This window comes from Procambarus clarkii, chromosome 49, assembly GCF_040958095.1.
Source record: "Procambarus clarkii isolate CNS0578487 chromosome 49, FALCON_Pclarkii_2.0, whole genome shotgun sequence".
NCBI classification, from domain to species: Eukaryota; Metazoa; Arthropoda; class Malacostraca; order Decapoda; family Cambaridae; genus Procambarus; species Procambarus clarkii.
In genome coordinates, this window is record NC_091198.1 from 15,101,036 (window position 1) to 15,127,983 (window position 26,948).

Genomic DNA, 26,948 nt, shown 5'->3' on the forward strand with positions numbered 1-26,948 from the left:
TGGACAGCATCGAAATAGGGAGAGAACTGGGGAAACAGTGATCGCAAGGAAATCAGATTTACACATCTATCCCATTCTATGCTACGAGAGAATTCTGTTAAAGTGCCAGATTTCCGAAAATCTGATTTTAATGGAATAAGAAATTTCTTGGATGGGAAAGATTGGACAGATATGGGCATGGGGGATGGGTCGGTCCTGGAGCGAGACGTGATCACAGCATTTTATGAAGGAACAAAGGATTGTGATGTGGATTCAAAATATAACTTACTTGAAAAATATTCTAAAGCCAATCATAGGAAAAAAATTATACCATTCAAATTCAATAGATCGAATAATACTGACCCTGAATTGGATAAGAATGGGTCTGAATGTTATTATCTATAAGGTAATAAGGTCTTACCCTATAGGTATTATTAGTAGTAGTAGTATTATTCACCAATCCAATAGGAGCCGTGATGAGGGTTCGAATCTATGTGCAGGGTGTTCCCAGACGCGCTCTAGTCGACTGAACCACAACATGATCAAAAGAATTGCAACTTGGAGTACTACTACACCCACTAAGGTCCCTAGGCTTCCACTATAGCCTAACCGTTTCCACACAATTCCCCCCCCCCCCCCCCCCCCCCCCGCATGCACTCGGGCTGTGTCATGGGAGAATTACTGACAGATTTACTGTATTTCTTTATAATTGACAATGGATTACTGTATTTTTTTTGTTAGTTTCAGTATTTTTAGGATCTGTTCATTTTTCAGAGACGTGTGCTATATATTGGTGCTTGGGGTAAAAGTGTTACGAGTTTTCTTAAGAATTTGGGTTCTTGGCTCATTGCAATATTACGAGACCCAAGAGCTGCCAGTTTTCTTTCCCAGCATCTCAGTGTAGCAATACATTAGGGAAGTGAACTCTGCATTCTTGGTTCCTTGAGAGAGAGAGAGAGAGAGAGATAGAGAGAGAGAGAGAGAGAGAGAGAGAGAGAGAGAGAGAGAGAGAGAGAGAGAGAGAGAGAGAGAGAGAGAGACAGAGAGAGAGACAGAGAGAGAGAGAGAGAGAGAGAGAGAGAGAGAGAGAGAGAGAGAGAGAGAGAGAGAGAGAGAGAGAGAGAGAGAGAGAGAGAGAGAGAAGCAGGAGCATATTAGTGTGGGATCGACCAGTGTTCAGACAGCTAGACTTGAAGCTGCCATGCTGGGGCCTCCCCCCCCCCAACACCCCCCCTCCCCGCCCCCTCCCCCCCCCAACACCCCCCCTCCCCGCCCCCTCCCGCCCCCCCCCCAACCCCCCTCTCTGATAACTCCTCGGCCAAGCAGGCAGTTAAGCTCCCTCCCGACCTTGCCAATTAAACATGCAGTTGCCTGTGCAATGTTGAAATCTTTAAATACAAACGAATTCACTCTTTTAAAATGTTGATACATTATGTTCCAGACCTTTTTTTCTGTCTCCATTGTTAAGGCCTCCAATGGGGTTGTTGATCTTTGGGTTAACAACATAATTGCTGTCCATCATTGGGTGGTGTTTAGGTATATAGGGGCTTCAGCTCCTGGCCCCCCGCCTCTCAACCATCACTACACTGTCACAGCTAATCACTATTACAAATATTTTACTATCTAGCTCAACTAGCTACCAATAGATACTAAGGTATCTTTCTGAAGCGTCTGTATCTTACAGCTGTTGCCTAGTTCTAGTACTTCCTTGTCGATACGCCAATGAATTTTTGATATCACGATCATGTCTCCCCATATCAGGTCTCCCCCCAGCACCGTAGGATTCATTTCATACGTGTATGAGAGATTCATATCATACTTAGATGCTTAAAACAGTGTGAGAAGAAGTCATGTCAACATACCCATTGAGTTCCAAGACAATCTGCAGGTTACTGTGACTACATTTTAGGTCATTTGTGAGGAAACCCCATACCCATTGTGGGAGGGTGGTGGACACCCCATACCCATTGTGGGAGGGTGGTGGACACCCCATACCCATTGTGGGAGGGTGGTGGACACCCCATACCCATTGTGGGACGGTGGTGGAAACCCCATACCCATTGTGGGACGGTGGTGGAAACCCCATACCCATTGTGGGAGGGTGGTGGAAACCCCATACCCATTGTGGGAGGGTGGTGGAAACCCCATACCCATTGTGGGAGGGTGGTGGAACCCCATACCCATTGTGGGAGGGTGGTGGACACCCCATACCCATTGTGGGAGGGTGGTGGAACCCCATACCCATTGTGGGAGGGTGGTGGAACCCCATACCCATTGTGGGAGGGTGGTGGACACCCCATACCCATTGTGGGAGGGTGGTGGACACCCCATACCCATTGTGGGAGGGTGGTGGAACCCCATACCCATTGTGGGAGGGTGGTGGAACCCCATACCCATTGTGGGAGGGTGGTGGACACCCCATACCCATTGTGGGAGGGTGGTGGAACCCCATACCCATTGTGGGAGGGTGGTGGAGACCCCATACCCATTGTAGGACGGTGGTATAACCCCATACCCATTGTGGGACGGTGGTATAACCCCATACCCATTGTGGGAGGGTGGTGGAAACCCCATACCCATTGTAGGAGGGTGGTATAACCCCATACCCATTGTGGGACGGTGGTGTAACCCCATACCCATTGTGGGACGGTGGTGTAACCCCATACCCATTGTGGGAGGGTGGTGGAACCCCATACCCATTGTGGGAGGGTGGTGGAGACCCCATACCCATTGTAGGACGGTGGTATAACCCCATACTCATTGTGGGACGGTGGTATAACCCCATACCCATTGTGGGAGGGTGGTGGAAACCCCATACCCATTGTAGGAGGGTGGTATAACCCCATACCCATTGTAGGACGGTGGTATAACCCCATACCCATTGTGGGACGGTGGTATAACCCCATACCCATTGTGGGAGGGTGGTGGAAACCCCATACCCATTGTAGGAGGGTGGTATAACCCCATACCCATTGTGGGACGGTGGTGTAACCCCATACCCATTGTGGGACGGTGGTATAACCCCATACCCATTGTGGGAGGGTGGTATAACCCCATACCCATTGTGGGACGGTGGTATAACCCCATACCCATTGTGGGACGGTGGTGTAACCCCATACCCATTGTGGGACGGTGGTATAACCCCATACCCATTGTGGGAGGGTGGTATAACCCCATACCCATTGTGGGAGGGTGGTGGAAACCCCATACCCATTGTAGGAGGGTGGTATAACCCCATACCCATTGTGGGAGGGTGGTGTAACCCCATACCCATTGTGGGACGGTGGTGTAACCCCATACCCATTGTGGGAGGGTGGTGTAACCCCATACCCATTGTGGGAGGGTGGTATAACCCCATACCCATTGTGGGAGGGTGGTGTAACCCCATACCCATTGTGGGACGGTGGTGTAACCCCATACCCATTGTGGGAGGGTGGTGGACACCCCATACCCATTGTGGGACGGTGGTGTAACCCCATACCCATTGTGGGAGGGTGGTGGACACCCATACCCATTGTGGGACGGTGGTATAACCCCATACCCATTGTGGGACGGTGGTATAACCCCATACCCATTGTGGGAGGGTGGTGGAACCCCATACCCATTGTGGGAGGGTGGTGGAGACCCCATACCCATTGTAGGACGGTGGTATAACCCCATACCCATTGTGGGCCGGTGGTATAACCCCATACCCATTGTGGGAGGGTGGTGGACACCCATACCCATTGTGGGACGGTGGTATAACCCCATACCCATTGTGGGACGGTGGTATAACCCCATACCCATTGTGGGAGGGTGGTGGAACCCCATACCCATTGTGGGAGGGTGGTGGAGACCCCATACCCATTGTAGGACGGTGGTATAACCCCATACCCATTGTGGGCCGGTGGTATAACCCCATACCCATTGTGGGAGGGTGGTGGAAAGGGTACAGTGGAGGCACCCATTGATATATATATTTCCCATCTACAAGGATAAATAACTGAATAATAAACTTAAAATAAAAATAAATAGCTCGAGACGATTGGGCAATGAAATAAACTGAAAGAATTGAATCTCGTTAATGAACTAAGATGCGAAGATTAAGTCCAATACTTTATATATATAAATCAGATGAATATATTTGATTTGAATTCTGTATTACGTGGAAGTTAATGACCCAACTGCCAATTTGAGTTGATACTGAGGAGAGTGAGAGTGTGGGAAAGGAGGGGGGGAGGGCATTGTGGTTCTGGCAAGGAATCGTGACATTAACATTAAGTAAATTTTCTTATTAAGGCTACTGAATAGCTCAGTCTATAAAGCTTTGGTCTCACTTGTGTGAGGTCAACGGTTCGAGTCTCCTAGAACCCAGGTGAATGGAATGAAGATTAAGCCACCCAACAGACGGCACGGGCATGAATAACCCGCAAATCGTGACACACACACACACACACACACACAGTTAGGTGATTAGGTGATCAATTAGGTGAGTACACACACACACACACACAGTGTAACCCGCTCTAAGACGTATAAGCTGCCTTGTGGGATATTCATGCCCGTGCCACCTCTTGTGTGGCCTAATCTACATCATTCAATCAGTTTAAGCCGCACATTGATGTACCTGGGGTCAGATTCACGAAGCCGCTACGCAAGCACTTACGAACCAGTACATCTTTTTTCAATCTTTGGCGGCTTTGTTTACAGTTAATAAAGAGTTAATGAGCTCTGAAGCACCAGGAGGCTGTTTATAACAATAACAACAGTTGACTGGCAAGTTTTCATGCTTGTAAACTGTTTAATAAATGTAACCAAAGCCGTCAAAGATTGAGGAAAGATGTACGCGTTCATAAGTGCTTGCGCAACTGTTTCGTGAATCTGGCTCCAGGTTCGTAAGTGCTTGCGTAACTGCTTCATGAATCTGGCTCCAGGTTCGTAAGTGCTTGCGTAACTACTTTATGAATCTGGCCCCAGGTTCGTAAGTACTTGCGTAACTGCTTCGTGAATCTGGCTCCAGGTTCGTAAGTGCTTGCGTAACTGCTTCGTGAATCTGGCTCCAGGTTCGTAAGTGCTTGCGTAACTGCTTCGTGAATCTGGCTCCAAGTTCGTAAGAGCTAGCGTAACTGCTTCATGAATCTGGCTCCAGGTTCGTAAGTACTTGCGTAACTGCTTCGTGAATCTGGCTCCAGGTTCGTAAGTGCTTGCGTAACTACTTTATAAATCTGGCTCCAGGTTCGTAAGTGCTTGCGTAACTTCTTCGTGAATCTGGTTCCAGGTTCATAAGTGCTTGCGTAACCGCTTCGTGAATCTGGCTCCAGGTTCGTAAGTGTTTGCGTAACCGCTTCGTGAATCTGGCTCCAGGATCTACCCCGGAGGTGGCCCATCACCCCCTAGACGACGCTATCTGCCCCCCAAGATAACCAAGATAACCCACGGAATGTCTAGAACTTTCTCTGGGTTCTTAATGACCTAAGTTCTGGGTTCTTAGTGTTACTGCATCCTAAAGAAGTCATCTTAGCAGCTAAGACGGCCATTTAACACGATTCACATCGAACAGCATATTAATTAAACTATGGGGTCTGATGGCTGAGTGGACAGCGTTCGGGATTCGTAGTTCGGGTTCGATCCCCGGCTGAGGCGGAAATAAATGGGCAGAGTTTCTTTTACCCTGATGCACCTGTTCATCTAGTAGTAAATAGGTACCTGGGAGTTAGACAGCTGCTACGGGCTGCTTCCTGAGGGTGTGTAACAAAAAGGAGGCCTGGTCGAGGACCGGGCCACGGGGACACTAAAGCCCCGAAATCATCTCAAGATAACCTCAAGATAACCCCTTTCAAGTTCAAATACTGATGACCTTTCTTGGTGACCCCAACAGTTCCCTAATTCCCGGGTACCTAGTTACTGCAATGTGAACAGATGCATCAGGTAAAAGGAAACCACGCCTAACCGAGTCTGTCCCGCTCAGGGATCGAACCCAAAATCATAGGTTGTGAACCAATCACGTAGACCACTGCGCTTTAGGAGCCATATGCAGGAACAGTCGAATAGCAATATTTTTTTCCTATTTGAACCGTCGAGCAGCGAGGTGTCATTTCATTTCTTGCAGGTCGGTGTTCAATCCCCGACCGTCCATAAGTGACTGGACACCATTCCTTCCCCCGTCCTATCCCAAATCTTAATCTGACCCCTTCCCAGTGTTATAGAGTCGTAATGGCTTGGCGCTTTCCCCCCCCCTGATAGCTCCCTTCCCTTCAACCCTCAAAGGAACCATATGATAAATGACCGTAATAACCCCAATGACAAGGCACTCAACCCCACACACCTGAAAATATAGAAATTTACGACGTTTCGGGCCATTTTAGACCATTAACAAGTTGGTAATGGTCCAGGGTGGACCGAAACGTCTCTACCACCTTTGGTTTTTAAGTATATGTAGATTGGGAGTCAAAAAAAAAATTAACCATTTTATTTTGACTTTAATGTCTGCATATTTAAAATGTTATTTCCACGAGGAAACGTCGAAGATTTCTATTAAAATGTTGAGTATTCTGGTAGTTTCCAAGGCTTCTATCACGTTAAAATGTTGAGTATTCTGGTAGTTTCCAAGGTTTCTATCACGTTAAAATGTTGAGTATTCTGGTAGTTTCCAAGGTTTCTATCACGTTAAAATGTTGAGTATTCTGGTAGTTTCCAAGGTTTCTATCACGTTAAAATGTTGTGTATTCTCGTAGTCTCCAAGGCTTCTATCACGTTAAAATTATGCTTGAAAGTTTATGATGTTAAGTCTTCAGAGTAATTATCTCCAAACTTTAATATCAAATTCCTGAGAGCTGATTCCAGGAATATCTCTTAAGTTTTTTGCCCGAGGTCTTTTGCGAGCATTAAGTTAGCTTTCAAGTTTAGATGTGAACTAATGGTTGTAACAATTGTCCCATTGAATAGCATTATTTGTTTGTTAAATCATAACAGACCACAATTAATAATGAAAGCTAAGTGTTAATTTAAATTAGCCCTGAGAAGGCTAATATGAAGTATCGAGTGAAACTTTTATGATTTTTGTTTTTTAATATACCTTTTTATCCATATCAAGAAAACAAAACGCAGACCCAATGCAAATTAAAATTAAAAAAATTATGATAAAAGTTAACTAAACATATTATCAACACTGATAGCTAATTCAAAAGCATTTCTAGGATTTCTATTGAAAACTAAATTGCTAGTTAGAATGTGTGTGTGGGATGGATTAGTTGCTTTCAGGGACGTTGTTGAGAAGTTCTCTCTGCAAGATTCGTCTTGAAGTCCGTTTTGCAACAGCCATAATTGCAATACTGTTAGCAGGAGAACACGAGCATTGAATGCCTTGCAATGATGCCAATGGTGACTTTTATGTTGGACTTCGCTACAAAAGAAAGAGTCAGAAGGACTGTTCCACAGAGTTCCGTCTCTTCCTGAGGAAGAGATGAGAGCTGGCACTCGCTATCCTAATTTCCTTTCCCTCTTTGCTTTCCCTTCCTTTCCTTTCCTGGTCATCTCTATGTCCCAATCCCCCTCTCTTATCATCCATACTAATCTGCCTCCCTTTCTGCCTCCTTTCCATCCGGCTCATGAGTCCTCTTCCTTACCGGAATCCCTTCCATGAGTTCTTCCTTTCCGGCTGTGTTTCATCCCCTTCCCATGTCTGCTTTCAAAGTCTGCTGATCTTGGTTGCATTCCACACTCTCGCTGGACGCAGAGGTCTGTATATCACTAGCTGCAACGCAGAGCCCTACATGATATCATTCGCTGGGACACAGAGCTCTATATGATAACACTGGCTGAGACACAGAGCTCTATATGATAACACTGGCTGGGACACAGAGCTCTATATAACACTGGCAAGGGCACAAAGCTCTATATAACACTTGCTGGGACACAGAGCTCTATATGATAACACTGGCTGGGACACAGACCTCTATATAACACTGGCTGGGACACAGAGCTCTATATAACACTGGCTGGGACACAGAGGTCTATATAACACTGGCTGGGACACAGAGCCCTATATGATAACACTGGCTGGGACACAGAGCACTATATGATAACACTGGCTGGGACACAGAGCTCTATATGATAACACTGGCTGGGACACAGAGCACTATATGATAACACTGGCTGGGACACAGAGCTCTATATGTTAACACTGGCTGGGACAGAGCTCTATATGATAACACAAGCTGGACATAAAGCTCTATATGATAACACTGGCTGGGACACAGAGCTCTATATGATAACACTGGCTGGGACACAGAGCTCTATATGATAACACTGGCTGGGACACAGAGCTCTATATGATAACACTGGCTGGGACACAGAGCTCTATATGATAACACTGGCTGGGACACAGAGCTCTATATGATAACACTGGCTGGGACACAGAGCTCTATATGATAACACTTGCTGGGACACAGAGCTCTATATGATAACACTGGCTGGGACACAGAGCTCTATATGATAACACTGGAACACAGTGCATCTGCGTTCCTGCGGGGTTAGCTCCTGGTCCCCGCCTCTCTAACTTCTGGCCAATTTTGCGTGCTAAAGTGCTCCCTTATCCTAACCTACCAGAGGACCCAAAACAGAAAACGGGAACAGTATGCCCCATTTAGCGTACAACCATTCTTGGTCTTAGATGTATACGTCAAAATGCGACGTTCTATTACGAGGTCGGGTTGCAAAATCGGCCCTTGATCTTCATTTGCTACTCCGTAAAAAATCTGGCCTTTTAGTCTGCCTAGACATGTACTCACCCAAGCAACGCACATGATATATTATGATCAACAGATTTCAACAACAGATTTCAGCAAATCGACAGATTTCTACAAATCAACAGATTTCAACAAATCGACAGATTTCAACAAATCAACAATTTCAACAAATCGACAGATTTCAGCAAATCGACAGATTTCTACAAATCAACAGATTTCAACAAATCGACAGATTTCAACAAATCGACAGATTTCAACACATCAACAGATTTCAACAAATCGACAGATTTCAACAAATCAACAGATTTCAGCAAATCAACAGATTTCAGCAAATCAACAGATTTCAACAAATCAACAGATTTCAGCAAATCAACAGATTTCAACAACTCAACAGATTTCAACAAATCAACAGATTTCAACAACTCAACAGATTTCAACAAATCAACAGATTTCAACAAATCAACAGATTTTCTCTTAGAAAGCGTCAATATTTGTGAGCCGTTGCTTTTCTTAATTGGGTTCCCTTTGCAACGTAAAAAACGCAGCCTGTTAGTCGAGAGAGAATTGGCTGTGGAAATAACCAATAGCTGCAGGTGTGTGTTGCTCTTGGCAGGTGTGTGTTGTAATTGCCTCCTTCAGTGTAACTGTTCATTTTTTATATCTCCCATTTATCTCTTCCTCTCTCTCTCTCTCTCTCTCTCTCTCTCTCTCTCTCTCTCTCTCTCTCTCTCTCTCTCTCCCTCTCTCCCTCTCTCCCTCTCTCCCTCTCTCCCTCTCTCCCTCCCTCCCTCCCTCCCTCCCTCCCTCTCTCTCTCTCTCTCTCTCTCTCTCTCTCTCACACCATCAACCGCAGATAGGCTCTGTAACGTCAGTATGTTGTTGAGTTCTACACATACATCTCTCCTTCACACACGAGTTAGGGGAGACATGATCACCACATACATGATTCTCAGAGGTAGGGTAGATAGGGTAGATAAAGACCTTAACACAACGGGCACATGCACAAGGGGACACAGGTGGAAATTGAATACCCAAATGAGCCACAGGGACGTTAGAAAGAAGCTTTTTCAGTGTCAGAGTAGTTAACAAATGGAATGCATTAGGCAGTGATGTGGTGGAGGCTGACTCCATACACAGTTTCAAATGTAGATATGATAGAGCCCAGTAGGCTCAGGAACCTGTACACCAGTTGATTGACAGTTGAGAAGCGGGACCAGAGAGCCTGAGCTCAACCCCCGCAAGCACAACTAGACGAGTACCACTGAGTACACACACATTATAACGAACAGGCGTAACAAGACCAATAGAGGACGCATAGACACCTAATCCTCACTTGTGTGTTGACACAATTAGGCAATTACTGTTAGGTAACTACATCATGAAAGGAAACTGAACGAGGCAAAAATTGCGGGTTTAACACACAAACAATTTAGAGGAACATGATCACCACAAACAAGATTAATACATGATTTATCACCACATTTTCATTTGATGTTAGAACATAGTCACCACATACAATAAAGAGGAACTTGGTTAGTTTGACGGTAGTGGATATGCTTATGTTAGGGGGGGAGGGGGTGAGGCGTCTCTGTATACAGGATTCCCATTAACTGTTTGGGACACTCCGTCCACACCGGGCTCACCATAGCCCGTGCTACTTGGAACTTTTTGTTCCTGGTATCGAGTTTTAAACAACAACAAAACTCCGTGAAAACAACTAACTACTGACGAACAACTTAAGAAAATAGACAAGTTGCAAATCAAAATAAAATATATACACGTGTTTGGTGTCTCATTATAGCCTGGTATATAACTCCAGTATATTGTATGATGTGTATATATAATCCCTGTATATTGTATGATGTGTATATATAATCCCTGTATATTGTATGATGTGTATATATAATCCCTGTATATTGTATGATGTGTATATATAATCCCTGTATATTGTATGAGGTGTATATATAATCCCTGTATATTGTATGATGTGTATATATAATCCCTGTATATTGTATGATGTGTATATATAATCCCTGTATATTGTATGATGTGTATATATAATCCCTGTATATTGTATGATGTGTATATATAATCCCTGTATATTGTATGATGTGTATATATAATCCCTGTATATTGTATGAGGTGTATATATAATCCCTGTATATTGTATGATGTGTATATATAATCCCTGTATATTGTATGATGTGTATATATAATCCCTGTATATTGTATGATGTGTATATATAATCCCTGTATATTGTATGATGTGTATATATAATCACTGTATATTGTATGATGTATATATATAATCCCTGTATATTGTATGAGGTGTATATATAAACCCTGTATATTGTATGATGTATATATATAATCCATGTATATTGTATGAGGTGTATATTTAAACCCTGTATATTGTATGATGTGTATATATAACCCATGTATATTGTATGATGTGTATATCATTTTGTAGGTCGGGCTAATGACTAAGCTCGTGTATATTTAATGAGAGTTCAGCATCATTTACAAATACATTTCTGTCTCGCACATGTACCTGAGAGCTTTGTATTCCTGTAATAACACATCAATTACACATTAATGTTTCGAAAACTAAGATTATTAGAATATACAATTTATTGTCACGTGGTCATTCTGTATACTTAAGATCGGTGTTTTTTTTTTATCATTATGAGGACAAGGAACTGGTATACGAGGACATGGTGCTGGGATAGGACAGAGGGAAAGAACGGTGCTTGGACCATTGGGGATCGAACTCTGGCTTACTAGGAGCTATAGCCGTCGTTGTACCTGTCAGAACAAGTAGTGCAGTAAATTGAGAATAAGTTATTGTTGTTTCAGATTTAGCTACTCAGAACGAAGTGTCCATGTAGCACGGGCTATGGTGAGCCCGTAAACGGAATAAGGTTGATGATTGATAAAGATTAAGCCACCCAAGAGGTGGCACGGGCATGAATAGCCCGGAGTAAGCATATACTAGTTCATTAAATAGGTTTTAATAGCAGTATTTGCTTTTGTTATAGATTTAGCTATTCAGAACGAAGTGTCCATGTAGCACGGGCTATGGTGAGCCCCTAAGGCAGCATTTTTCATATACAAATTGATAATATTGTTAAGTTAGATGGTGTGCTAAGGTTGCGTGGTGCGGTTAGCGTGACTTTGGGTTAATTTATACCAATCATAGCCTCGAAAATAGTCAAATATATAAAAGTCTGAAACAGACTTATCACCCACTGTGGATTGTCTTGGCTTACTCTGACGGATGGCACTCCACCACGTCTAGGTGGAGGATGAGGTGTAAACAGTTAGTGGTTTCTAACTATATCTCTAACAGCTCAACCCTAACAGCTCTTGTTAATGATCGAGGAAATGAAATGATTTGAATGTAGTTATGAATAACATTTCTGACTTCGATGTCACATTAGAAGTCACTCTAAATCTTTCCACCAATCTTCCTCATACATATAATTTCACTCCACTTAAATGTATACAAATCTGCAGGATCTCAAAATCAGTAAACTTCCATTTCGTCCCTCGCCTATATTGTAAAATGTATATTTATGAATAAAATCGAATTTAATTACACGTAATGCGATTTAGTAAGGAAACTTGCTTGGAGGGAAACCCAGACATTCTTGCTGCGAAAATGTGCTTGGCTGGAGAAGGTAAGGTATTTAAGTCAGCTTACAAAGCCATTAATGGCGTCGGACTGGTAAATTGACCGGCGCACTTACGGTAAATGGCCTTGTTTGTGCGCGCAATGGTCCCCCCCTCCATGCCTCCAAGACACACACACACACACACACACACACACACACACACACACACACACACACACACACACACACACACACACACACACACACACACACACACACTAACCAAAACAATGTTAGTGAGAGACATTACGATGTATTTAGCGACTGTATTTACGTCTCAAGTGTGTTTATACGACCATAAAACCAGACACACTAATGGCGACTTGACAATAATAAACCACGGTCATAATAATTTGTCCAATTGTCCGTCCAATTATCCGTCCAATTGTCCGGATAAGGTAAACCTCACTCTAACGCGTCTCTCAAGGCACGAATACAATTCTAAAAAAAAAAGTCGCAACAGAATGTTAAATATCACCAAATTCTAATTCTTTAGCCATATCATTGCCTTTACTATCTATGCCATTTATCTGCTGTTCCTTTAATTTTATACCATCATAATAACGTCATATATCTCTGATATAACGGTATATCACTGGGATATAACCAGCGTAACCTGGGACAATGGTACTGTCTTGTCCCCAAAAAAATTCTTGGGACAAATATAGTTGCAGTTCCTAAGGAAGTCGGGACGAAGAGGGTCCTTAAAGACATATGCAGGCGAGGAGTCACAATAACGTGGCTGAAGCATGTTGACCAGACCACACACTAGAAGTTGAAGGGACGACGATGTTTCGGTCCGTCCTGGACCATTCTCAAGTCGATTGTGACTTGACCTTAAAGACATTATAGATAGAAACATGACCCGCTAGGAACAACAGTAGAAAAATCGAGTTAATCTGTTTTATAATTGAGAATGTCTGTCTGTCTCATTCCCATCAGGATTAGCTTTTTCAACATTTACCACTCTCACACTCCCTCTCTCTCTCTCTCTCTCTCACACTCCCTCTCTCTCTCTCTCTCACTCTCTCTCACTCACTCTCTCTCTCTCTCTCACTCTCTCTCTTCAACAGACACGGTAGAATGAGAAGTTAATGAGAAAACGTGTTTAATAACTAAATCTTTTGCCTCTAATGGAGAATTATTATTTTTATTTTTATTTTTTCGGGCAACAAGGCCTCATACGACGACCCTGAACTCGTTTTGTAACATTACGAGGAACTAGACTTTATTTTATTAGCTTTCCAAGTAAATTAACACCCGACAGAGAAGAACACCCCACAGAGAAGAACACCCCACAGAGAAGAACACCCCACAGAGAAGAACAGAGAAGAACATGAGACTTACGTACGATAACAGAGAGAGAGAGAGAGAGAGAGAGAGAGAGAGAGAGAGAGAGAGAGAGAGAGAGAGAGAGAGAGAGAGAGAGAGAGAGTGAGAGACAGTGAGTGAGAGACAGTGAGTGAGAATGAGTGAGTGAGTGAGAGAGTGTGAGTGTGTGTGTGTGTGTGTGTGTGTGTGTGTGTGTGTGTGTGTGTGTGTGTGTGTGTGTGTGTGTGTGTGTGTGTGTGTGTGTGTGTGTGTGTGTGTGGGGTGTAATCATTGAAGATAAATTATTCTGACTTTTATTACTCAACACGTAAGATAATTAAGTAATAAAAGGGAAGGTGAGTGAGAGAGATAGAGGGGGTCAGGACACCCGGAACATGTCTCCACAAAGGCGAACTGAGTTATTTCACATGTTGACTACAAGGGAATGAGCACTATAATCGCGATAATTATAGCCAACCATTTCGCGTTTTATAATTATCAAAATATACAAAACAACTTGAGTACCGAATAATCACGTGACCTTGTAAATTATCACCATGACCTTCCCCCCCCCCCCAAGTTAAGAATTATATATTCAACAATGTACTTAAAAAATTTACGGGTTATTCATGCCCGTGCCACCTCTTACGTGGCTTAATATCATCAATCAATCATGTAATCCATTTTGTCTATAGCGTTTCACAGAATGAGTATGGGGTGCACAGTCAACTAACCGCAGGCCAACTGAATCCGACAGACGGAAATAATTAAATACACAATACTAATCTTTATCTTCAATTTACATAACGACTTTACTAAGAGCTTCGCGACGACCTTAGGTTCAACCGAGGTATTATTCACTGTCAGGAGACTAAAAGATCCAATTTTTACCACGCGGCAAACACGGTGTCTGGGTAAATGGATTGTGGTCACCTCTAGTTCCTGATTCTGTAATGGACAGCGAATGTGCGGGCGTGAATATTAGGTGAACAGGCAGGTAGACAGAGAGAGACAGCAATAGATAGAGAGACAGCAAGAGACAGAGCGAGATAGCAAGAGACAGAGAGAGACAACAAGAGACAGAGAGAGACAGCAAGAGACAGAGAGAGACAGCAAGAGACAGAGAGAGACAGCAAGAGACAGAGAGAGACAGCAAGAGACAGAGAGAGACAGCAAGAGACAGAGAGAGACAGCAAGAGACAGAGAGAGATAGCAAGATATAACTTATCACATTTTCTACTAAATGTAGAAAAACTAAAGTCTTTGAAAACGTAATAAGTTTTACGAAACGCGCTCAAGTGTCGCGTCAGACTAGAAATAAACATGAATTTTGGAGAATTGATTTTTGAATTACCACCAACAGTGAAAAGAAATGCACGAAAGATCGAGAAAATTCGTGTTAGAATTATTTTTCTAAAGTTTTAAGAAAAAGTAAAAGTTTTTCCTTTTCACAATCATCATTCTTCCGCAATACACTATATTTGTTGAGCCTAAATCCTCATAAAAAGTTCAAAATTCCAGGATAATCTAATTTCGGAACGACTCCCTATTTAGAATGTAAGTGCTCCCTAATTTTAGAGACATTCTAAAAGAGGAAGGATTAAATCGAGAGTACAAGGTTCCTCTTGCCCCATTAGGACCAGAAGGGATGCACCTAGAGGATGGAACGTTCTTAGTCTATCTCCTATCCTTCGGTCAAAATTAAGAGCAGACAATCCCCTTCAGGACGTAAAGCGCTTGAAAGGAGATTTGATCGTAAGATGATGTCTTTTTTTAACTTTGCCGTTTCTAAGAACTTCGCCTCTTCCTTATTGCTTCCCAATATGTCTACTGCCTGAGGGCTGAAGGCGGGACCAAAGAGCCAGAGCTCAACCCCGCAAGCACAACTAGGTGAGCACATAGGGGGTTTGGTAGCCTGGTGGATAGCGCGCAGGACTCGTAATTCTGTGGTGCGGGTTCGATTCCCGCACCAGGCAGAATCGAATGGGCAAAATTTATTTCACCCTGAATGCCCCTGTTACCTAGCAGTAAATAGGTACCTGGGAGTTAGTCAGCTGTCATGGGCTGCTTCCTGGAGTGTGTGTGTGTGTGTGGTGTGAAAAAAATAGTAAACAGTTGAGTGACAGTTGAGAGGCGGGGCCAAAGAGCCAAAGCTCAACCCCCGTAAACACAACTAGGTGAATACAGCTAGGTGAGCACACACTACAGTGGGATTGGGACACCAATTAGAGCCTCGTTCGCATCCTGTAACTACCTTGAGGTTACCTTGAGATGGTTTCGGGGCTAAGCGTCCCTGCGGCCCGGTCCTCGACCAGGCCTCCTCGTTATTGCACTGGTCAACCAGGCTGTTTGACGCGGCTGCTTGCAGCCTGACGTATGAGTCACAGCCTGGTTGATCAGGTATATCCACTTGAGTAATTACACTATCTTCACCACCGTATCTATCGTCCATCTTTATCGTTTAATAACATTTAATTGCTGATTGTTGCTCTCATATCCCTTTCATTCTCGCTATCCCTTCTCCTCCACCTTCTTCCCCTCCTTCGCTTTCTCCTCTTTCCCCTTCTTCTCTTTCTCCTACTCCTTGAACGTCAAAATTTTGGTCTCCTTAAAATGCCAGACAAGAAAGCATTCTATAAATCTTCGTTTTCATTAAGTGGGAAGTTTTTTCCCATGGTTTAATGTAAATGTTAATGTAAATGTTAATGTAAATGTCTTAACATTGCTGGGCAGTGAGTGCTGGAGGAGACGAGCTTACATCTCTGCAAGATGTTCCAGCTTTTAAAGATAACTTGAAGAACTCGCTGTGCGCGCTCTAAGACTTTTGGTGAGTATTCCATCACCATTAAAACTGATTTATACGGACTATGAGAGAGTTTGGGTGTGCTGAAGCTGTCCAGGCGCTGGATTATATTCTTTTACCGCACGCAAAAAGAGGATTGAGTGCGTGTGCGTGTGTAAATGTTTACTCGCGCGTGCGGTTGGGTATTGTTGTGCTGGAGATAGGAATGCGTGTGCGCGCATTGGGGGTGAGAGCATGCGCTTGTAGTCGCCTAGTTGTGCTTGCGGGGGTTGAGATTTGGCTCTTTGGTCCCGCCTCTCAACCGTCAATCAACTAGTGTATAGATTCCTGATTCTTGTGTAGACACGAGTGAACATAATCTAAAAATAGGGAAAACTGCAGAAGGCTAATTATTATTAGTCCATGCAAAGCAACTTCCATTTATTTCCAAATAAAATCACTATACTGATTGTAAAAAAAAAATCTGAATATCCACAATTCTGGAGCACCGCAGAAAACTGTTCCCCATTTAAATCCACTTCCTCTAACACAATATTTCCTTGAAACCAATTAAATTGTCACAAAAGTATTAGCAGGCAGCCCATTTCACTCATCCAAAACCCAATTTGCTAATCAGTACTTTCCTTATATCCATCCCAAGTCTAAATTTATCCAGCTTCTATCCACTATTGCAGGCTCTGGTCTATCCCGCAAAGGATTCAAGTATCCCATCCCTATCCCAGGATTCATCGACTTGAGAATGGTCCAGGACGGACCGAAACGTCGTCGTCGTCGTCCCTTCACTTTCTAGTGTGTGGTCTGGTCAACATACGTCAAGTATCCCTATTTATATATCCATGTTTATACTGCTGATATACTTGAAACTTCTGTCATATATATACTCATCTTGTCCCTGCGAGTCTCCATTAAGCACAGATTGACAAACTTCAATCTTTGTAAGAACGGTCCCCCATTGTCTAAATATCAGCCTTGTCAACCTTCTCTGTGGCTTCTATGTCTGTTCTGTAGCCCGGGGATCACAGCTGCACTGTGGGGGCCCTCGGCACATAGAACTGGAGCATAGAGACTGGTGAACTGGTCAAACAGCACCGAGAGGCCATTTATTGGAACATTTAAGACCATACACTAGAAGGTGAAGAGACGACGACGTTTCGGTCCGTCCTGGACCATTCTCAAGTCCTGGACCATTCTCAAGTCCTGGACCATTCTCAAGTCCTGGACCATTCTCAAGTCCTGGACCATTCTCAAGTCCTGGACCATTCTCAAGTCCTGGACCATTCTCAAGTCCTGGACCATTCTCAAGCTAATACATCGTATTTTGACGTTAAGGTCCCCAACCGGATAAAATATGATGTACTATGAATCATTGCGGGTGACAAACTATCCCGTTTTTTGTTGGTTAGGATCGGACAATTTAGTACATCAGTTAAGTGACGTTGTGCAACCCATCCTCCAAACAGAACGTCGCATTCTGATTGTCTTTGGGAGGAGGGGGGTGGAGGTGAACACCCAATCAGGTCAGGGATAAACACACACACACACACACACACACACACACACACACACACACACACACACACACACACACACACACACACACACACACACACACACCTACACACACACACACACACACACACACCTATACACACATACACACACACACACACACACACACACACACACACACACACACACACACACACACACACACACACACACACACACACACACACCCATACACACACACCCATACACACACACCCATACACACACACCCATACACACACATACACACACACACACACACACACACACACACACACACACACACACACACACACACACACACACACACACACACATTGGGCGGACTGCATTTTCTTGGATTGTCGGAAAGCCTTTGACACAGTACCGCATAAGAGGCTGGTACATAAGCTGGAGAGACAGGCAGGTGTAGCTGGTAAGGTGCTCCAGTGGATAAGGGAGTATCTAAGCAATAGGAAGCAGAGAGTTACGGTGAGGGGTGAGACCTCCGATTGGCGTGAAGTCACCAGTGGAGTCCCACAGGGCTCTGTACTCGGTCCTATCTTGTTTCTGATATATGTAAATGATCTCCCGGAGGGTATCGATTCATTTCTCTCAATGTTTGCGGACGATGCTAAAATTATGAGAAGGATTAAAACAGAAGAGGACTGTTTGAGGCTTCAAGAAGACCTAGACAAGCTGAAGGAATGGTCGAACAAATGGTTGTTAGAGTTTAACCCAACCAAATGTAATGTAATGAAGATAGGTGTAGGGAGCAGGAGGCCAGATACAAGGTATCATCTGGGAGAGGAAATTCTTCAGGAGTCAGAGAAGGAAAAAGACTTGGGGGTTGATATCACGCCAGACCTGTCTCCTGCAGCACATATCAAGCGGATAACATCAGCGGCATATGCCAGGCTGGCCAACATACGAACGGCATTCAGAAACTTGTGTAAAGAATCATTCAGAACTTTGTATACCACATATGTCAGGCCAATCCTGGAGTATGCAGCCCCAGCATGGAGTCCATATCTAGTCAAGGATAAGACTAAACTGGAAAAGGTTCAAAGGTTTGCCACCAGACTAGTACCCGAGCTGAGAGGTATGAGCTACGAGGAGAGACTACGGGAATTAAACCTCACTTCGCTGGAAGACAGAAGAGTTAGGGGGACATGATCACCACATTCAAGATTCTGAAGGGGATTGATAGGGTAGATAAAGACAGTCTATTTAACACAAGGGGCACACGTACTAGGGGACACAGGTGGAAACTGAGTGCCCAAATTAGCCACAGAGATATTAGAAAGAACTTTTTTAGTGTCAGAGTGGTTGACAAATGGAATGCATTAGGAAGTGATGTGGTGGAGGCTGACTCCAAACACAGTTTCAAGTGTAGATATGACAGAGCCCGATAGGCTCAGGAATCTGTACACCTGTTGATTGACGGTTGAGAGGCGGGACCAAAGAGCCAGAGCTCAACCCCCGCAAACACAACTAGGTGAGTACAACTAGGTGAGTACACACACACACACACCCATACACACACACACACACCCATACACACACACACACACCCATACACACACACACACACCCATACACACACACACACACACACACACACACACACACACACACACACACACACACACACACAGTCTAGGAGGGGGGGGGTGAGCACAGTCTGGTCGGAGGGGTAGGGGGTGGGAGAATATGATCACTGAGTTTAATCTCACACGTTTAATGAGGTCTACAGCCTCCAGTCACGTTATTAGGGTGATTACGATGTCTCCACCCAGTAATTATCGCCCCCCCCCACACCCCACCCACTACGAGAGAGAGAGAGAGAGAGAGAGAGAGAGAGAGAGAGAGAGAGAGAGAGAGAGAGAGAGAGAGAGAGAGAGAGAGAGAGAGAAAAACACATACAAGCCTCCATACAAAATCATACATCTAGAATACAGCGAATCTCAGTTCAGCATGCTGTTTACTGCTGTCACCTAGCAGTAAATTAGGTACCTGGGAGTTAGTCAGCTGTCACGGGCTGCTTCCTGGGGGTGGAGGCCCTGGTCGAGAACCGGGCCGCGGGGACACTAAAAGCCCCGAAATCATCTCAAGATAACCTCAAGATAGCATCGCTACACACGCACATAATCTGTTTAAAAAAATATACCCGGAAGAAAAGGTTCAATACACCCAATCCCAAGAGGGCCGGCGGCTCAGTGTGATCCACCAGGCTATCGTGCGCTCCTCATGGAAATGAAGGAAATAGCGGAGATGGTAGAGGTGGTGACAGCGCCTTGGGCAGGCATCATTAGTTGTCAATCACGTGAAGGAATCTTGCGGCGAATCTTGTCTCTCAGTAAACTTGCATCGCTAAGGTTATTAGGCATCTTGAAGCTATCTTGGAGGTAGTTTCGAGGATCACTGTTCCAACGGCTCGGTCTCTGACTTGACATCCCGATTGGTCACCCAGGCTGTTAGACACTAACAAGCTGTTAGACACTAACAGGCTGTTAGTCTGATGAATTACAGGCTCCTTTGATGAGCCTGTAATTACTGAACACACACTAATGCATTAGGGGCCGGTGGCTGAGCGGACAGCACGCTGGGCGCGTGATCCTATGGTCACAGGCTCCTTTGATGAGCCTGTAATTACTGAACACACACTAATGCATTAGGGGCCGGTGGCTGAGCGGACAGCACGCTGGGCGCGTGATCCTATGGTCCCGGGTTCGATTCCGGGCGCCGGCGAGAAACAATGGGCAGAGTTTCTTTCACCTTGATGCCCCTGTTACCTAGCATTAAATAGGTACCTGGGAGTTAGTCAGCTGTCACGGGCTGCTTCCTGGAGTGTGTGTGGGGTGTGGAGAAAAAAAAATAGTAGTTAGTAACAGTTGAGAGGCGGGCCGAAAGAGCAGAGTTCAACCCCCGCAAACACAACTAGGTGAAAACTAAAGTTGTAAACGCCATTAATTAATGATTAACTTTAATTATCAGTGTGGGGGGAATATAGTGGTCCAAGAACACTTCCCAGAAGGTAACGTAGGAACGATATAGGAACATATAATGAAAGACCGCAATAAAATGGACCAATCAGGAGCAAGCTACGTAAATACAGCCAAATAGCAAATGCATCAGGCATTGAAACGCAGCAGTTAAAACTAGAAAAAGAAAACTTAGTTCCTTGAGCACCTCCATCAACCTAGCTGCCCTCGTAGAACGTCGCATTTTGACGTAGACTCCACCTAAGGCTAACAATCCTCGTACCAGAAAATGGCAGCGGATCGCGAAATTGACGTACTATCCCGTTTTCTGTTTTGGGTCCTCTGGTAGGTTAGGATAAAGGGGGCACTTTAGTACGACAGTTTCTTGACGTTGGGGAACCATAGGACGAGAGCCTGCTTCCATTGTCCCACGTTATCTTCTTCTTGAGGTTATCTTGAGATGATTTCGGGGCTTTTTTTAGTGTCCCCGCGGCCCGGTCCTCGACCAGGCCTCCACCCCCAGGAAGCAGCCCGTGACAGCTGACTAACACTCAGGTACCTATTTTACTGCTAGGTAACAGGGGCATAGAGTGAAAGAAACTCTGCCCATTGCTTCTCGCCGGCGCCTGGGATCGAACCCATGACCACAGGATCACAAGTCCAGCGTGCTGTCCGCTCGGCCGACCGACTCCATTGACCGACGTGAAATATCATTGATAGTACATTCATTTCCATGACTCCGATACTGAAATAAGACTTAAAATTATTAATGTGTTTCTGAAGGCGATGAATAACACAGTATAGATACGTACAGCAGACGCGGGTTCGAATCCTCATCACGGCCCCTTGTGGATTTGTTCATTTACGTACAGCAGAGTTCCTTAGAGTTCCTCAGCGGCTTCACTGAGGAAACATATCACCATACGACTGTGAACCATTCTCTATGAAATAACCCAACACTGTCACCTGAATATATCCATAAAGGGGCCTTGATGAGGAAGCATCCCGTGCTTAGGTTCGAACCCTCATCCTTTGTGGATTTGTTCATCTGATACATCACGCTATTGTGGTTTCTGTGTGCACTGTCATCTAGACATTGGCAGCGAACATCTTCGGTAATTATAACACGATCATTTCAGTGTCTTAGGGCTAGATTCACGAAGCAGTTATGCAAGCACTTACGTACCTTGGGCCAGATTCACGAAGCAGTTATGCAAGCACTTACGTACCTTGGGCCAGATTCACGAAGCAGTTACGCAAGCACTGACGAACCTGTCCATCTTTTCTCAATCTTTGGCGGCTTTGTTTACATTTATTAAACAGTTAATGAGCTCCAAAGCACCAGGAGGCTGTTTATAACAATAACAACAGTTGATTGGGAAGTTTTTAACCTTGTAAACTGTTTAATAAATGTATCCAAAGCCGTCAGAGATTGAGGAAAGATGTACACGTTCGTAAGTGCTTGCGTAACTGCTTCGTGAATCTGGCCCAAGGTACGTAAGTGCTTGCGTAATTGCTTCGTGAATCTGGCCCCCCTAGTTCATATTTTCAAACCGAAAAATCTGAAGTATTGACCGCAGACATGAAGGAACCCGTAACGCTTTGAGCGTATCGTCTCAAGGATATTAATATCCTAGCTTGGTGGATGGCCATGTTGACCAGATCAACATATTCAATGGAAATGTTGCAAAGCTATGCACTCGTTGGGAACACCTTTGTTACAAGGGGTCACGTAGTGATTTACAAGGGGTCACGTAGTGATTTACGAGGGGTCAAGTAGTGATTTACAAGGGGTCAAGTAGTGATTTACAAGGGGTCAAGTAGTGATTTACAAGGGGTCAAGTAGTGATTTACAAGGGGTCAAGTAGTGATTTACAAGGGGTTAAGTAGTGATTTACACCATATATATATATATATATATATATATATATATATATATATATATATATATATATATATATATATATATATATATATATATATATATATATATATGCGAACAAGCCTGAACGGTCTCCAGGCATATATGCAACTGAAAACTCACACCCTAGTATATTATATATATATATATATATATAATCTCACAGTCTGCATTTCTTCCTGCTAATTCCTACACCATTATATATGAGTTACTGTGAGGAGGGTGAAGGCATGTGTTTACATACTGACATTTTAGCTGGAGTGATATCAACTTTTGCCTAAGTAATTACCGTAAGTCTCAGAACAAACACCTATGTCTCATTCCCTCATTACATACAATGAGGCAAATGAGTAAAATGAGAATAATGAGAATAATGAGGAAAATGAAGCTTAATCGTGGTCTTCCCTAGGCTTAAACCTCTATTAAAAAAATTAATTGTACGGTAAGTGGATTCCTTCATATATGGTACATTGCAAATCACGCAAAGGGGCTTGACGGCTGAGTGAACAGCGCTCGGCATTCGTAGTCCTAAGGTTCCGGGTTCGATCCCCGGTGGAGGCGGAAACAAATAGGGCACAGTTTCTATCACCCTGATGCCCCCTGTTCGCCTAGCAGTAAAATAGGTACCTGGGAGTTAGACAGCTGCTACGGGCTGCTGCTTCCTGGGGGTGTGTAACAAAAAAGGAGGCCTGGTCGAGGACCGGGCCGCGGGGACGCTAAGCCCCCCAAAATCATCTCAAGATAGATAACGCAATCTTGCAAACCGTTAATCCCTTGCAACAGGCAAGATATCCGGCAGGAGGACGGCAACACGCCACTGGATATCCGGCCAGAGCTATATATCACAATTCCATTAAATTTCCTAACATTTAAAAGACAAAAATTTCAAAGCAATTAATTATTGTTAATTACGAAATCGTGATCGAGAAGTTTTCCGATTTTAATTAGACATTGATATCTTGTTATAGATACTACGATACGATATCGTATACATATTTATTTGTGTTTTGTGTCGAATGCCAGGTATCGGTGCCCATTATAAAAGAAACTAATTGAAAATCAGTGTGCAGACACCATCAACCGCTCCCATTGGTCGGAACAGCAACGGCCTCTCTATTTTTCAGGTCGGCGTTCAATCCCCCGATGGTCAAAGCGATTGTGCACAGTTTCTTCATTTGTTCCTCATATCCCAGCTCCTTGTCCTCATACCCCAACTCCTTGTCCTCATACCCCAGCTCCTAGTCCTCATATCCCAGCTCCTAGTCCTCATATCCCAGCTCCTTGTCCTCATACCCCAGCTCCTAGTCCTCATATCCCAGCTCCTTGTTCTCATACCCCAGCTCCTTGTCCTCATACCCCAGCTCCCTGCCCTCATATCCCAGCTCCTTGTCCTCATTCCCTAGCTCCTTGTCCTCATTCCCTAGCTCCTTGTCCTCATACCCCAGCTCCTTGTCCTCATACCCCCAGCTCCTTGTCCTCATACCCCCAGCTCCTTGTCCTCATACCCCAGCTCCTTGTCCTCATACCCCCAGCTCCTTGTCCTCATACCCCAGCTTCTTGTCCTCATACCCCAGCTCCTTGTCCTCATACCCCAGCTCCTTGTCCTCATACCCCAGCTCCTTGTCCTCAAATCCCTTACGATTGTTAAATATAGTCATACAGACTCACCCCTTTCTCCTTATAACTTCCTTAATCAAATACTAAAGTATATTGTATATTTCTTTAATTCTCCATTCAAATACAGTCAATGTATTTGACTGTATTTCCTTCCTCAACAATGAACCCGTGGGGGGTGCCTGCTGTGTCTCCAAAGACCAATTTTCTCATCGAGCGAGGCGGCCTTGAGAATATTTTTTTGTTATCTCAATGAGAGTTTGAAGTTAATATAATTTTTCAGGACGCTAATCACCTCGTTCGTTGGGAGGGAACCACAGGCTGCACTTAGAGCCACACTCTGGCAGGAAACTGCATCATGGTCATTAATAATAATAATAATATATAATATTATAATATAAAATTGACCCCAAACTCTTTCTCCATGTAACCTTTAAGAGAGAGTGGACTGTGAGATAAATAATGCCAGATTTACTGGAATATTCTGTTCTTGCAATGAGGTCAGGTACAGCAGCAGCAGCAGCCGAGCTTTTAGCAAGTCTGCGTTCGATCCCCGATGGTCGAAGGGGTTGGTCATTGTTCATGCAATCCATTAACCCTATTCCAGCTCCTCTCCGGTCTTCGTATCCTTTACATAGTTTATATATATCTAAGTCTTACTGTCCCCCCCCCCACCCAAAAAAAATCATATATGATATATCCCTGTATCAAATTATATTTCTGAGGTTAATTCTTGTTGGTTACATTATAACAATCTAACTATCATGCACAGCGTCTCAACCATCAATAAACTCCCTGCTCTAATGAACAAATCCACAAGGGCCGTGACGAGGATTCGAACCTACGTCCGAGAGCATCCCAGACGCTGCCTTAATCGACTGAGCTACGACATGGTCAAAAAGAACTGCAAGCAGAAGTGTGTGTGTAACTCCCTGCTCTAATGAACAAATCCACAAGGGCCGTGACGAGGATTCGAACCTACGTCTGAGAGGATCCCAGACGCTGCCTTAATCGACTGAGCTACGACATGGTCAAAAAGAACTGCAAGCAGAAGTGTGTGTGTAACTCCCTGCTCTAATGAACAAATCCACAAGGGCCGTGACGAGGATTCGAACCTACGTCCGAGAGGATCCCAGACGCTGCCTTAATCGACTGAGCTACGACATGGTCAAAAAGAACTGCAAGCAGAAGTGTAACTCCCTGCTCTGTTCACCATCCACACAGGAGTCAAACGTCCCTAAAAATCACATTAGCATTCAGATATCTCTAAAGATATAACATCTTAGCGCAGTACTCACATCCCTCTTACACAGAATTTTTTCTTTATTCCATTTACCGCTATAAAAACTATTTTTTTAAAAATCCTGTTTCATTATTTCTCATTATCATATTTCTTTTTGACTTGGGGGGCCAAACTTCCACGGCCTAAATTTGGACGTTTTTCCATCGTTAATTTTAACTACCGCTAATACCCTGCCCAGCACCGACTTGTAAGACGTATGTCATTAATCCTTCCTCCGGGGAGGATTCTTCAGACACAAGCGGATTAGAATTGGCGTCGGCACCTGAGAGGTAATACAGATCTGTCTTAACATGACTTTCTGCACCCGTCTGTTTCCCCGTCCCAGGTGACGGGTGGACAGCCGGTGGGTGACAGGGGGGACAGGAGGTGGGTGACAGGGGGACAGGAGGTGGGTGACTTTGCTGTTGTTGTTTAGGATTCGCTACTTGGAACAAAAAGTTCCAAGTAGCACGGGCTATGGTGAGCCCGTAGTGGACTTAAATGGGTGACGGGTTGACAGCAAGTGCAGAGGAACAGACGGGTAAGTGACGGAAAAGCTACAGAGAACGAAATCATTCTTTTCAGAACGTCCTGTAAAGCACATTCCAAGAGCAATGGAAGATTGCAAATGTATTTATTTTAAATATTATGCAATATTCATATATTCTAATATAAATGTATAATTTAAATTGAATAGCCTATATAATACATTATATCTTGCTGCAATTATACAGCGACAGTCATGTATTATAACATATAGTGTTCTACACATTCAAAACTACCGTAGCAACACGAACATTGCAAGTTGCCTTATGCAACCGAAGATCACCTCACACAGTCGAGAGGCGGGGCCAAAGAGCCAAAGCTCAACCTCCCCCCTTCCACCCACAAACATAATTAGGTGAGTACAGGTAGGTGAGTCCAACATATAATATTCAAGAATATACCTGAATGGTGGAGAGGGGGGGGGGGGAGGACCTGCTGCATGGGTAACAGCTTCTCCCCCAGTATCAACCTACCCAGGCTTTGCGCCCTGGAGAGGCTACTCCAGACCGACAACCAGAGCCCAACTCCATAGTCTCCTGAGACTGATGGATGATGTCTACTACTACTACCAGAAAAATTAG